Source organism: Ipomoea nil, unplaced genomic scaffold, assembly GCF_001879475.1.
Source record: "Ipomoea nil cultivar Tokyo-kokei standard unplaced genomic scaffold, Asagao_1.1 scaffold2647, whole genome shotgun sequence".
NCBI classification, from domain to species: Eukaryota; Viridiplantae; Streptophyta; class Magnoliopsida; order Solanales; family Convolvulaceae; genus Ipomoea; species Ipomoea nil.
The window spans coordinates 1,261,313-1,273,673 of record NW_017619075.1 but is presented as its reverse complement, the minus strand read 5'-3'; positions in this window follow the sequence as shown (position 1 = coordinate 1,273,673).

The following is a 12,361-nucleotide window of genomic DNA, read 5'->3' as shown; positions in this document are numbered from 1 at the left end:
TCGTACCTTTGACATATCTCAGAATTCGCTTTGCTGCAGCCCAATGTGATTCTTTTTGTTCTTCCATGAATCTACTAAGTATTCCAACTCCAAAAGAAACATCCGGCTTTGTTGCCACCAGATACCTCAAACTCCCAATAAGCTTTTATAAGCTGTAACATTCACATTATTACCACATTCATCTTTGGACACCTTTAACTTTTCAGCTAACAGATTTGAAAATGGTTTGGAGTTTTCCATTTTGAACTTTTTCAAAATAAGCAACATACTTCTTTTGTGAAATAAAGATTCCACCATCCATCTGAACAACCTCAAGTCCAAGAAAATAAGACATAAGGCCCATATCAGTCATTTTAAACCTCTTAATGAGTGCCTCCCTGAATTCTGAGATTAGCTTCAAATTGTTTCCAGTAAAAACCAGATCATCAACATAGAGACAGATTAGAACAATATCACCAGAATCCGTGCATTTGACATACAAAGTATGTTTATGAGGACATCTCATAAAACTACTTTCAACAAAATATGAGTTAATGCAACCATACCATGCCCTAGGCGCTTGCTTTAAGCCATATAAGGCTTTTCTCAACCTGTAAACTTTATTTTCCTCCCCTTTCTTCAGAAATCCTGCAGGTTGCTCAACATATATTTCTTCTTCAAGAAAAACATTCAAAAAAGCAGACTTGACATCCATTTGATGCAATTTCCAATCATTTTGAACAGCAAGACAAATAACCATTCGAACTGTATCAAGTCTACTTACAGGAGCAAAAACCTCAAAATAATCAATACCTGGTTTCTGCTTGTAACCTTTTGCTACCAACCGTGCTTTAAAATGGTCAATTTCACCATTTGATTTGTATTTCGTTCTGTAAACCCACTTTACTCCAATTGGCTTCTTTCCAGGAGGTAAATCTGTTAACTCCCAGGTACCATTCTTTTCAATGGCACGTATCTCCTCATCCATCGCCTTAAGCCAATGAGTTTCTATAACAGTCTCCTCAAAGGATAAAGGATCACAATCTGCAAAAAGAGCAAATTGAATAATCTCTTCATCAGACATGTCATTATCATGGCCCAAAACATAATCTTGCAAGTGAGCTGGTAAGTGGCGCTCGCGCTGAGATCGTCGAACTGACGACTCTGGTTGTGAAGGAGACTGGACATTATCTGGAATCGGTTGCTCATCAACAATATTTTAAACAACAGGAATAACAACTGAACTTTCATCTTTAGCTAACCAACCCCAGGCACCATATTCATCAAAAGTGACATCACGGCTTATAACAACCTTTTTAGTTTCAGGATTGTATAGTTTATAAGTCTTGGAAGCGTCACTATAACCAATGAATACGTACTTCTTACCTTTATCATCCAACTTCTTTCTTAATGGATCTGGCACATGTGCATATGCCAAACAACCAAAAACCTTGAGATATTTGATAGAGGGTTTTTTCAACTCCAAGCTTCTTCGGGTGTCTTATCACGAACACTTTTAGTTTGACACCTATTCAACACATAGACAGCACAAGCAACATCTTCTGCCTAAAAAGGCTTAGGCAGATTCTTGGATTTCAACATGCACCTTACCATATCCATGATAAACCTATTCTTCCTCTCAGCCACTCCATTTTGTTGTGGAGTGTATCTAGCTGTCATCTGGTTTTGGATACCCTTCTTCTTCAGAAAATCATCACAGGTAATATATTTTATACCTATATCAGTTCTCAAGATTTTAATTTCATAACCACTTTGCTTTTCAACAAAAGTCTTAAATTGTTTGAAAACATCACATGCTTCAGACTTTTGCTTCAGAAAGTAAACCCATGTTTTCCTACTGAAATCATCAATGAAAGTAACAAAGTACTTACAACCTCCATGTGAGGGAACCTCCAACGAACATAAGTCTGAGTAAACAATCTCCAACTGTTTTGTGGCTCTCCTTGACTTTCCCACGGAAAAGGGATCTTTATGCTTCTTCCCAATCACACAAATCTCACATATACGATCAGGGACATTCACAACAAGTAAATCAGAAACAAGTTCCTTTTTTTGCAAGATAGTTTAATCTAGAGAAATGAAAATGCCCAAACCGCATATGCCATAACCAATTATTATCACAAACTTCAGAATTAAAGCAAGCAAGGAGAGTATGCTTAATTTTCAAAGGAAACAGTTGATTCTAGGACATATTTACCTTTGCAATCAAAACTCATTTAGCATCTGCAATGGTACAACACCCCTGACTTATATTTATCTTATCTCCTTTTTCTGACAATTGTCCCATACTCAACAAATTTTGGTGTAGTTCAGGAACATAGAACACATCGGATATAAAATTGTGAGTACCATCCTTCAACTGAATAGAGATTTTACCTTTTCTCAAAATTGGCACCTTTGACTTATTGCCAAATGTCACTTCAGACCAGACTGATTCTTCTAGTTCGGAAAACAATTCTTTCTTCTCACACATATGGTTACTACACCCAATATCTAAGAACCATATGTTTTATCTGCAGAAAAACTATCGCTGGCCAAAAGTAAGGTTTTAGAACTCTCACCAAATTTTTCAGCAGTGTTTTCAGCAATGTTTAATTGATTTCCACGATTGTCCTCATTATACCGGCAATCTACAATCTTGTGCCCATACTTGCCACACTTGTAGCAATGAAATGGAAATTTACCTTGTTTGGTATTACCTCCACCTCTTCCTTGATTGGAGTTACCACATCCTCCTCCTTGGTTGAAATTACCACGACCTCTTCCACTAGATCCTCATCTTCCTCTTCCACGACCTCTACCAGATCCTCCACCTCTTTGATTAGGGCCAGTCACATTAAGGGTGACTTGGCTCTTCAAAGCTTCTTCTGCTAGTGGTTCCGATTTTGACACAATTCTGTCAATACGACTTTCTACCATACCTTTCAGCTCTGCAATTGATAAGAGCTCGGTATTGTATGACTCTATTATTGAAGCCACAACATGGTCATACTTCATTGGCATAGTTCGTAGAACTTTTTCAACCACTGCACCATCTTCAATTGTATCTCCATATAACCTCATCTTATTCACCATATCAATAAGACGTGTGAAATACATATCTACTGTTTCTGTAAACATCATCTCACTGTTATCGTACAACCTTCTCAACGACTGCAACTTAAACTTATGTGCCTGATCGACTCCTTTGTTTGACACCTTTAAAATATCTCAAGCTTGCTTTGCTGTTTGAGCACGAGCTAATTGCCCAAAAATGGAGTAATGAACACATTGGTGAATCTGTCCCAATGCCAATTGATCTCGCCTTGTAGAGGCTGCATCAGCTCCTTCGGGTAGACCGGGATCAACAAAGCTCCAAAGATTTTGAGCTTTCAAATGTGTAGACATCATAATTTGCCAATAATTATAATTGAGTTTAATTTCTGTTGGGTAATATGATTGAAAATTCTCAAAAATAATAATAATCCTACGGAAAGATTAATATTATATGGGAAAACAGAAAAATGGGAAGGAAAAAGAGGAGTGTTTGGGTAAAGGTTTAGCACGAGTTCGAACACGAAGTTCTTTTCCTTAAAACCTTATTTGCTACCTCCCACAAGTGCTAGGAGCGTTGTAGCCTAGGTTTCCCAGGATAAAATGTGCTACGATTCCTTGTTTAAGCACCTAAACAAGGAACCCGGCAAACAAAGCAAAGCTGGAACACTGGTTGGCTAAAAGAAGAGAGTAGAAGCAGAGTATTGAGATGAAAAGCTACTGGAATTCCTTTGTTTCTCACTATGTAAAATGCTACTGCTTCTACCTCTCTTTATATAGGGATGTTGGAGTGATAACATTCAACATGGCCATTAAATTGGTGTTAAAACCAATTGTGTAACACCTGTAACGGTCACCACTAAGTAGGATTAAACTCAGAATTTAAAAATTAGAATTAAAACAGTATTAATTCCGTAACAGATGAGTTTAATCTTCTGCACTTTCGGGTTTCAGACCGTTGGAGTGCAGGTTCACACGAGAGCACACGGATCAGGCAACACGAGAGTACATCTCTCGTGTGCACTGTGGTGCAACCCGAGAGTGCTTGCACGAGAGTTGTGCTCTCGGTGCACCACAACCTCTCGTGCTACACACGAGAGTAGGTGCACGAGAGTTGTGCTCTCGGTGCACCACAACCTCTCGTGCTACACACGAGAGTAGGTGCTCTCGATTCGGTTTTGGCCTAACCAAGTGACTATATCAGATGGAAAATGATACCGAAGTTAGGCATAACCTAGCCCATTTCCGGACGACATTCGTGCCCGCAGGTGCCGGCGCACGCGATCTCGGGCTTGATTTCAAGCCTTTTTGATGCCCTCTAGTTGGATTTTGATTTGCACCCCCCCCCCCCCCCCGCACGAGAGAGCCTCTATACTATACAATTCTACAAGCTTGAAAAGAGCTCATGTATATAAGGGGGGCAAATCTTGTTTCCAAACCAATGTGGGACAAAGTCCTACATTTTCCCTTCATTTCCCAACTTAAATGGGTCTACTTTGAGAATCAATATCTCATTCACCCATTATCCGTTTTGAGCGTACAATATATCAATCTCTTCGTCTTACTACGAAGAATCCGAATCCACTTTGACCCGACCCAAATCGGAAGTGGATCCCACTGATAATTGTACCACAAAATAGCCACTTAATATGCCATTTTAAGCTAATTTTTCCAACAATTTCCTATCCAATTTGGAACCCGACCATACAATATTGAAATTTGTTGCCATAATTCACTACGGAAAATATCTCGGGATTGAAAGATTGACTGACTCTGATAGCAAATGTAAGATATATTAAATATAATATATCTATGTATTTATATATATAATTGAGAAGAGAGAGGAATAGGAAATGATGATGTTTATTGCACTTTGATGTGTTAAAACACTTCGCAGTACAATAAATATATATATATATATATATATATATATATATATATATAGCAAAGAAAGACAACATGAATGCTAACTAATAGCAATTCCATTTCTACGTCCTGAGTGCTGCTTCACGTACTACTGCTATAATCTAGGCATGCTTCACGTTAACATACATGACACACCTATATTTATTTACTACATCATTTGACTTGATTTAATTAATTATAATAATAATATTATTATAACAATAATGTACACGGTTGCATAACATAACGCTCCCCTAAGTATCATCCCAACGTTGTGCCGATGAATGATAATGTTTTAATTGACTTAATTGATAGGAACTTAGGAAGTATGTGAAAAAGGTCATTGATTTTGATTTATGTTATCCGGTATGTTTTAATCATGTAATTGAGAATATATAATGATTTAATTTGTGTATTAATTGTATTGTACCGTATTATAATTAAATATAATGATCAAACTCTATCTTAGCTTAATGATATTGTCCACTATATCTCATGATGTCTCACGATTTTAAAGTCTCACCATATAACAAAAGGGAACTCTCACTTATTATTCATCATCTATCACCGTATATGTTGTTGTTAGCATGTTACCTATGATGTGTATTGTGTAGGAACTCTCTTACTAAGTGAGCCGTTTTCAAGCTTCAAAAATGTTTCCTCCAAAATAATTTAGGGAAACTCTATGATGATTTTAATTTTCTATTTAAAAAAAAAAACTCAAAAATAAAATTTAAAAAAAAAATAAAATTAGTAAGCAATTAATATTTAAAGAAATAATATTTACAAATAGACACATTTTTTTTATATTTATATATTTCCATCACATTCTATATCATACATTTTTGTGTGTTCTGTTTTCCACTTCTCCTATTATTTGTTTTGGTGCTACTAAGGTGTGGAAATATCCTTTCAAAAAAAAAAAAGGTGTCGAAATACTTAATCAATTGTTATGCCATGGAGCCGTGTTCACCATTCATGGTGAACACGGTCTCAACAGTAATGGTGTACGGTTATCTCTTTTTTTTTTTTTTTTTTTCTTAATTAACCGCGCGACTTTTCTTCTTCATTTTCACATTTCGCGGTTTCACTTCCTCTTCGTGCAAGTTTCTTCAACATTCATAAATTATGAATGTGCAGGCATGGATTTATGAATGAGCAGTTATGAAATTATGAATTTTCTTTTATGAGATTATGAATTTTCTGTTATGAAATTATGAATTTTCTGTTATGAGATTATGAATTTACAGAAAATTCATAATTACATAACTGTAAATTCATAATCTCATAACAGAAAATTCATAATTTAATAAATGTTTTTCTTTTATGCGATTATGAATTTTCTGTTATGAGATTATGAATTTACAGTACATTCATAATCTCATAACAGAAAATTCATAATCTGAACAAACGCGCGTCGTTAACCGCACATTAACTAAATTTTTTTTCTCGAAAAAACGACACCATTTGGACCCGTGTTCACCATTCATGGTGAACACGTTTCCGGGACATAATTTGCGATACTTAATGGCATAGGCCCAATTACCAGTCTAACTTACGGAAGGCAAATTATATCATGCACCGCGGTGCATAATCGATTATGCACCGCGCATCAAAACGACGCCGTGTTATTTAATGAAAATAAATGGAATCCGTTCCGCGCCGTTCTGCACCGTTCCACAAAAAATAATTTTGTTCTTCAGTTTCATTTTGTATACACTGCAGTTTCAGTTCAACACAACTACAGTTTCAGTTCAACACAACTACAGTTTCATTTCGATATAACTACAGTTTCATTCAATATTTATACACTCAAATATGTGAAAATGTTATTTAATTTTATTTTATATACACTATAGTTTCATTAAAACACAAGTACATGATTATTTCGATATAATTACAGCTTCATTGTACAATATACACTCAAATATGTGAAATGTTATTCAGTTTCATTTTATATATACTGCAGTTTCATTTCACCACAACTACAGTATCATTTTGATATAACTGCAGTTTTATTTGATAATATAAAAATAATACGTGAGGCAATGTCGGTTTAGATAGACTGTAGTGTAATAACTACTTATGGAATTAATCTAGTTAAAGTAATTTTATGTCTAAAATGAACAGATTCTTTGTGCACATTAATATTTAGTCATGTTTATTGAGCCATTAAATCATTGTGATTTACTTCCTCTCAAATGTTGGAGTCAAGAATAAATGAAGATATTAATAGTGATTATCGTCCTACACTTATGGAAAGAGAATCATCTCTTAATCACACCAATCATGTAATCCCACCAACACATTCACTCATCATATGCACCACCTACTCGTGACTTTTATCTTTCAATTTTCACTTGAAATTTCCCGCATCTTTTTTTTTTTTTTATATCACTTTTTCCGCTCAATTATTTATGTAAGCACATTAGCCCCCTCAATTATTTTAAAAGTGGTGATTTTTCCTTCTAATATATTAAATTGACATTTCTACCCTTAAAGTAAACATTTTATTTATTTTACTTCACCAACAAATTATTGCGTATATGTAGCGATTACCACGGTTCGGTTCGAACTGAACCAGACACTATAACAATCGAATTAAAAGTTTTCGGTTATGATTCAGATCTAGAACCCAATATTTGGATTTCAATTTATTAAATTTAAGAATAAAAAAAAAAAAACTTGATCATGACCCGTGAATCGGCGGTTCCGGATCCGGTTCGAGATTTTGAACCGTCTTTATTTTAAAATTTTATTTTTTTATTTTAAAATAGTCTAAATTCAACAATAAATATATTTTATTTTTTCAGTTTGGAACATGAACCGGCCATTCCGGCTCGCGATTTTAATAAACTCTAAATGTCGCGTTTTAATTATAAATTGTAATTGGAATATTTTGGTTTGGTTGCTATAGTATCTGTTTGGTTTGAACCAAATTATAGTAATAATTTGTTGGAGAAGAAAAATAAATAAAATATTTATTTTAAATATTTATTTTAAGGGTAAATATGTCAATTTAACATTTCAGGGGGGAAAAAGAACCACTTAAATAATTCAGAGGGAAAAAGTGCTATAAGTATATAACTCAGGGGGAAAAAGTGTCATTTTTTTTTTAAAGTATTATTAACTCAAGTGTATGTTCTATATTTTCTCAATCTATTGCAGTTCAAAGAGTAAATTCTCCATCACCAGAATTCGATCATGTGACCTCCCCTCAAGGGAAGCCACAGAGATATCATCTGAGCACAAAGTACTTGGCAAATTTCGCGCATCTAATTTATTTGTTTTCAAAAAATTATCTTATATTTTATTTTGGGACTTATGTTCGGTAACCCACATAAACCAAAAAGGGTAAATTATGCCATGAACCCGAGTCCACCTTATAAGGTGAATTCGAATTTAAAATACACAATTTACATACTGAATGTTTATAATTTTGTAAAAATGTAAATTGTGAACATTAACTATATAAATTGTGTATGTAAATTATGAACATTTAATATGTAAATTATGTATGTAAATTACAAGCATTAAGCATGTAAATTGTGTATGTCCATGGTACAACAACTGAACCAGAAGTACCCATGTTAAAAGCTTAATCTTAGTGCCTCTTTGTCAATGTAGTAAAGTCATTTATTGCGATTATGCAAGAGATTAAAATGTAAACACCTGGAATTTCACCATTTTAGGTATTGATTATTATTACTTCATGTGTGTGGAAAATATTAGTTGTAATTAATTTAATATAATCAAGTCATTATAACTTGGCGAACCTTATCGCCATTAGCAGGCCCTAATCTTGATTAGACTCATGGATAAGCATATGCCGCACACCGCACCATCCCACTATTTTATTTCCACATATACTTACGCTTTCTAACAAAAATAATCTAGGTTTTAAGTGATAATATATTAATGTACTTTTTTCAATTGTTAATTTTTATTGATTGATTCTTTAATTTAATAATATTTAACTCTCATTGGTTGTCGGTTGATGATAAATATTTAATTTATAACTCCTTTTAAACCATTGCTAAATCATGATTAGTTAATAGGACTAAGTTGGAATGATTGTATAGACTCCAAAATGACTAAATATCAATTTTAGTTCCATGAGTATTAGCAAAATAATAATTTTAGTCTATATATTTAATTGAGTTAATGAACAATTTGGTCCCTCAATTATTAGCGAACTGTCAATGTAATCTCTCAATTGCTTATTCATCGATTTGATCCCCGAAAACAATTATTTTTAGTCAATTTAGTCCCTCAGGCAGTCTTCCGTCGACGGCCTGAGGGACTAAATTGACTAAAAATAATTATTTTTAGGGACCAAATCGATGAATAAGCAATTGAGGGACTACATTGACTGTTCGCTAATAATTGAGGGACCAAATCGTTGATTAACTCTATTTGATTCTTATCAATTTTTATCCACAACTATTGTTCTAGGAGAATAGATGGAACACATGATGGAGGCTCGGCATGCGCGACACGTATTTCCATGCTTAGGGAAAGGTCGGAAGCTCCGCTAATTCCTCCACGTGTACTAAGGTTCCTGACGCCCTCATTCTTGCTGCGATCGGGTTTGACTAAGGGAATGAGGTTTCGTTTTCTAAGTGGAGAAGATCGAGTGGTTCGTCCCGACCTAAGATGGTCGGGTGACCCCGAAGGTGGGAAACTACTGCCACTAATTAAACCCTTGCTCGATCTTTTACAGCATGTCGGGTTGGTTAATTCTAAGATCGGTAAATGCTCGAGAATGATTCCTCTCGATGGTCCGCCTGGATACCGAGCATGTATGTGACACGTACAAGTAACGAGGCTGGGGAATATTCCCAATCATACATATATATATATATATATATATATATATATATATATATATATATATATATATATATATATATATTGTTGCAAAAATAAGATGTGAGCTCGGGTGTTTAATGTTGTCCTTAGGGGATTATAGGTTATGACACGTAATATGCAATCACAAGCAACTAGGCACTAGCATTAACAAGTCAACAAGAAGCTAAGGAAATAACAACAAGTTTCAAGGTTACGGTAACTAAACAAAGTAACACAAACACATATTAACCAGATATAAACACTAAACAAATAAATAGGACTCAAGCTATGGAGCATTATCATCTAGATGTTTCAACAACCTATGGGATTAGAGAGAACAAATAACCAAGGAATCAAGTGGGAATGCACGTAGGTATCCTAGTCTACGAACCACTATCGTGATTAATAAACAAGGATTACAACAAGGAATTGCCCCATTTCATGGTGTATCAATTCCAAGTCATCAAGCACACAAAGCATCTAAAATCCCTCAATTTCCCCCATTTTCATAGGAAAAATCGGATTTGTGCAAGGGGTAGCTAAAATCCTTGACTCAATTCTCATTGTAGCCAAGAATTCTCCAAATATATGCCAATGAATGTGTACATCAAATATTAACAAGATATAAACACAACACCCTCATAAACACATGAACCCTAGGTTAGAGTTCGCCCCCTTTTTTGCAATAATCACAAATTAAGCATCAAGATAGATAATACAACCCTAACTCAAGTCTATAAACTAACTACACATTATTTAATAGCATAAAAACACAAAAACATAAGTGTAAAGCATAAACATTACAAAGGAAAAGAGATAAGAGAAAGAAAACTTCACTAAGAAATGGATGGTAAATCTTAGAATTCAAGTGTTGAATCCTTGATTACAAGTTTGAAATATGTTGTGGAACCTAAATCTAAGCCTAATCTAACCCTAAAATATGAAAGAAATGGGTAAGAAATGTCTAGGGTTCGAACAATGTCCAAAATCGAGCTAAAATGAGTAAAAACGGGTTAAAATAAGTGCAGAGCAGATGTGGCACGGTCGTGCCACTGGCCGTGTCCAAAATGGGCAGTGGCTACTGGAATTGAACAAAAATTACACGGCCACAGACACGGCCATGCACTTGGCCGTGTCGTTTAGGCTTTGATGTCTTTATAAGAGTTTGTAGCCCTTTGAGTCTTCTTTTCCAGTGGAACAAGAATAACTTAATTTGGATACTTCTAGACCGAGATATAGTCCGAATACAACACAGTGGCCAATTCATGCGAGAATTTTGACTTTTTGACACTTGTTCAACTTTTACCTTTTTGTTCCTATGATAAAAACCATTGAAAATACCACTCTTTAGCTCCTTGGAAGTATTCATCCATCTCCATAGCTTCTCATTGGCTCCATTGACTCCAAATGCATCCAAAATGATCCAAAATAATTCATTTCTACTCAAAGATAATGATTGTGCCTAATTGATCAAATGAATAAAATAATGATCATTTTGAACACCATTGTGACAATTCATAAGCAAAACAAGGCTAAATATGATGTAGACATGTGGTATAAATATGAACAAATATGCACTTATCATATATCTAATCTAAAAACATACTCCTCTTCCCTACAAGTCTCAATCAAGATTATATCATTGATTTATGTCACCCATTTTGTATGCTAATAAATGTATACATTTTACTTTAAATATTGTACACTTCAATGTTATTAGACAAAATTATCCCTACTACATTCCCTTACACCGTTATAACACTGTTACTTTTTAAATCTAATATTGATAACTCCATCATGATTACCATACACCTATATCTATCAAATATTTTTCCTATTCTTTAATTATCATTTTATTAAAATCATTATATAATTAATTTAATAGTTGATTATATTTTAATTAAATTTTTATGAATGGTAAATCATATATGTGTGTATAAAATACATATATTATTTGTGTATATATAATTCGAATTATAATTATAATTATTTATATTTATCAATTTTTTAATATTAGACATAAATTTTTGTGTACAAAATGCTAGTATATATATAATCATATTATGAATTTTTGCATACAAAATGCTAGTATATATATATATGATCTCATCACTTTTAAAATATAATTGAGAGTGAATTTAGAGGGAGTGACTGGTGTACCTAAAATGATCCCATCACTTTTCAAAAAGTCATTTCATTGATTTGTGATTGGATCAATCAGAACGATTCACTATTTCAATTATAGAAAATTCAACTGTGAAGATAAAAATTCAATAATAGTGATGCAATTGAAGTGACTGAAACGTTTCAAATTTCACTAACCGCTCTCCCAAACAAAGTCTTTGGTCAAGATTAAGAAAAGTCTGAATGGACAGCTCAACTGGTCATAGGAGTGATGTTTAGAAAGAATGATCAGAGATCGAGTCTCACCAGCGACAGTGTGGGAGCAACCTCTCAAAGTGAGGGAGCAAAGGTCTAGCCTCTATGATTCAGTTGAATTCTGCCGCCTAGATGAAAGGTCAGACAAGACAGTGGAGATGATTCACTATTTAGTAGGGGGAAAATCGCCAAA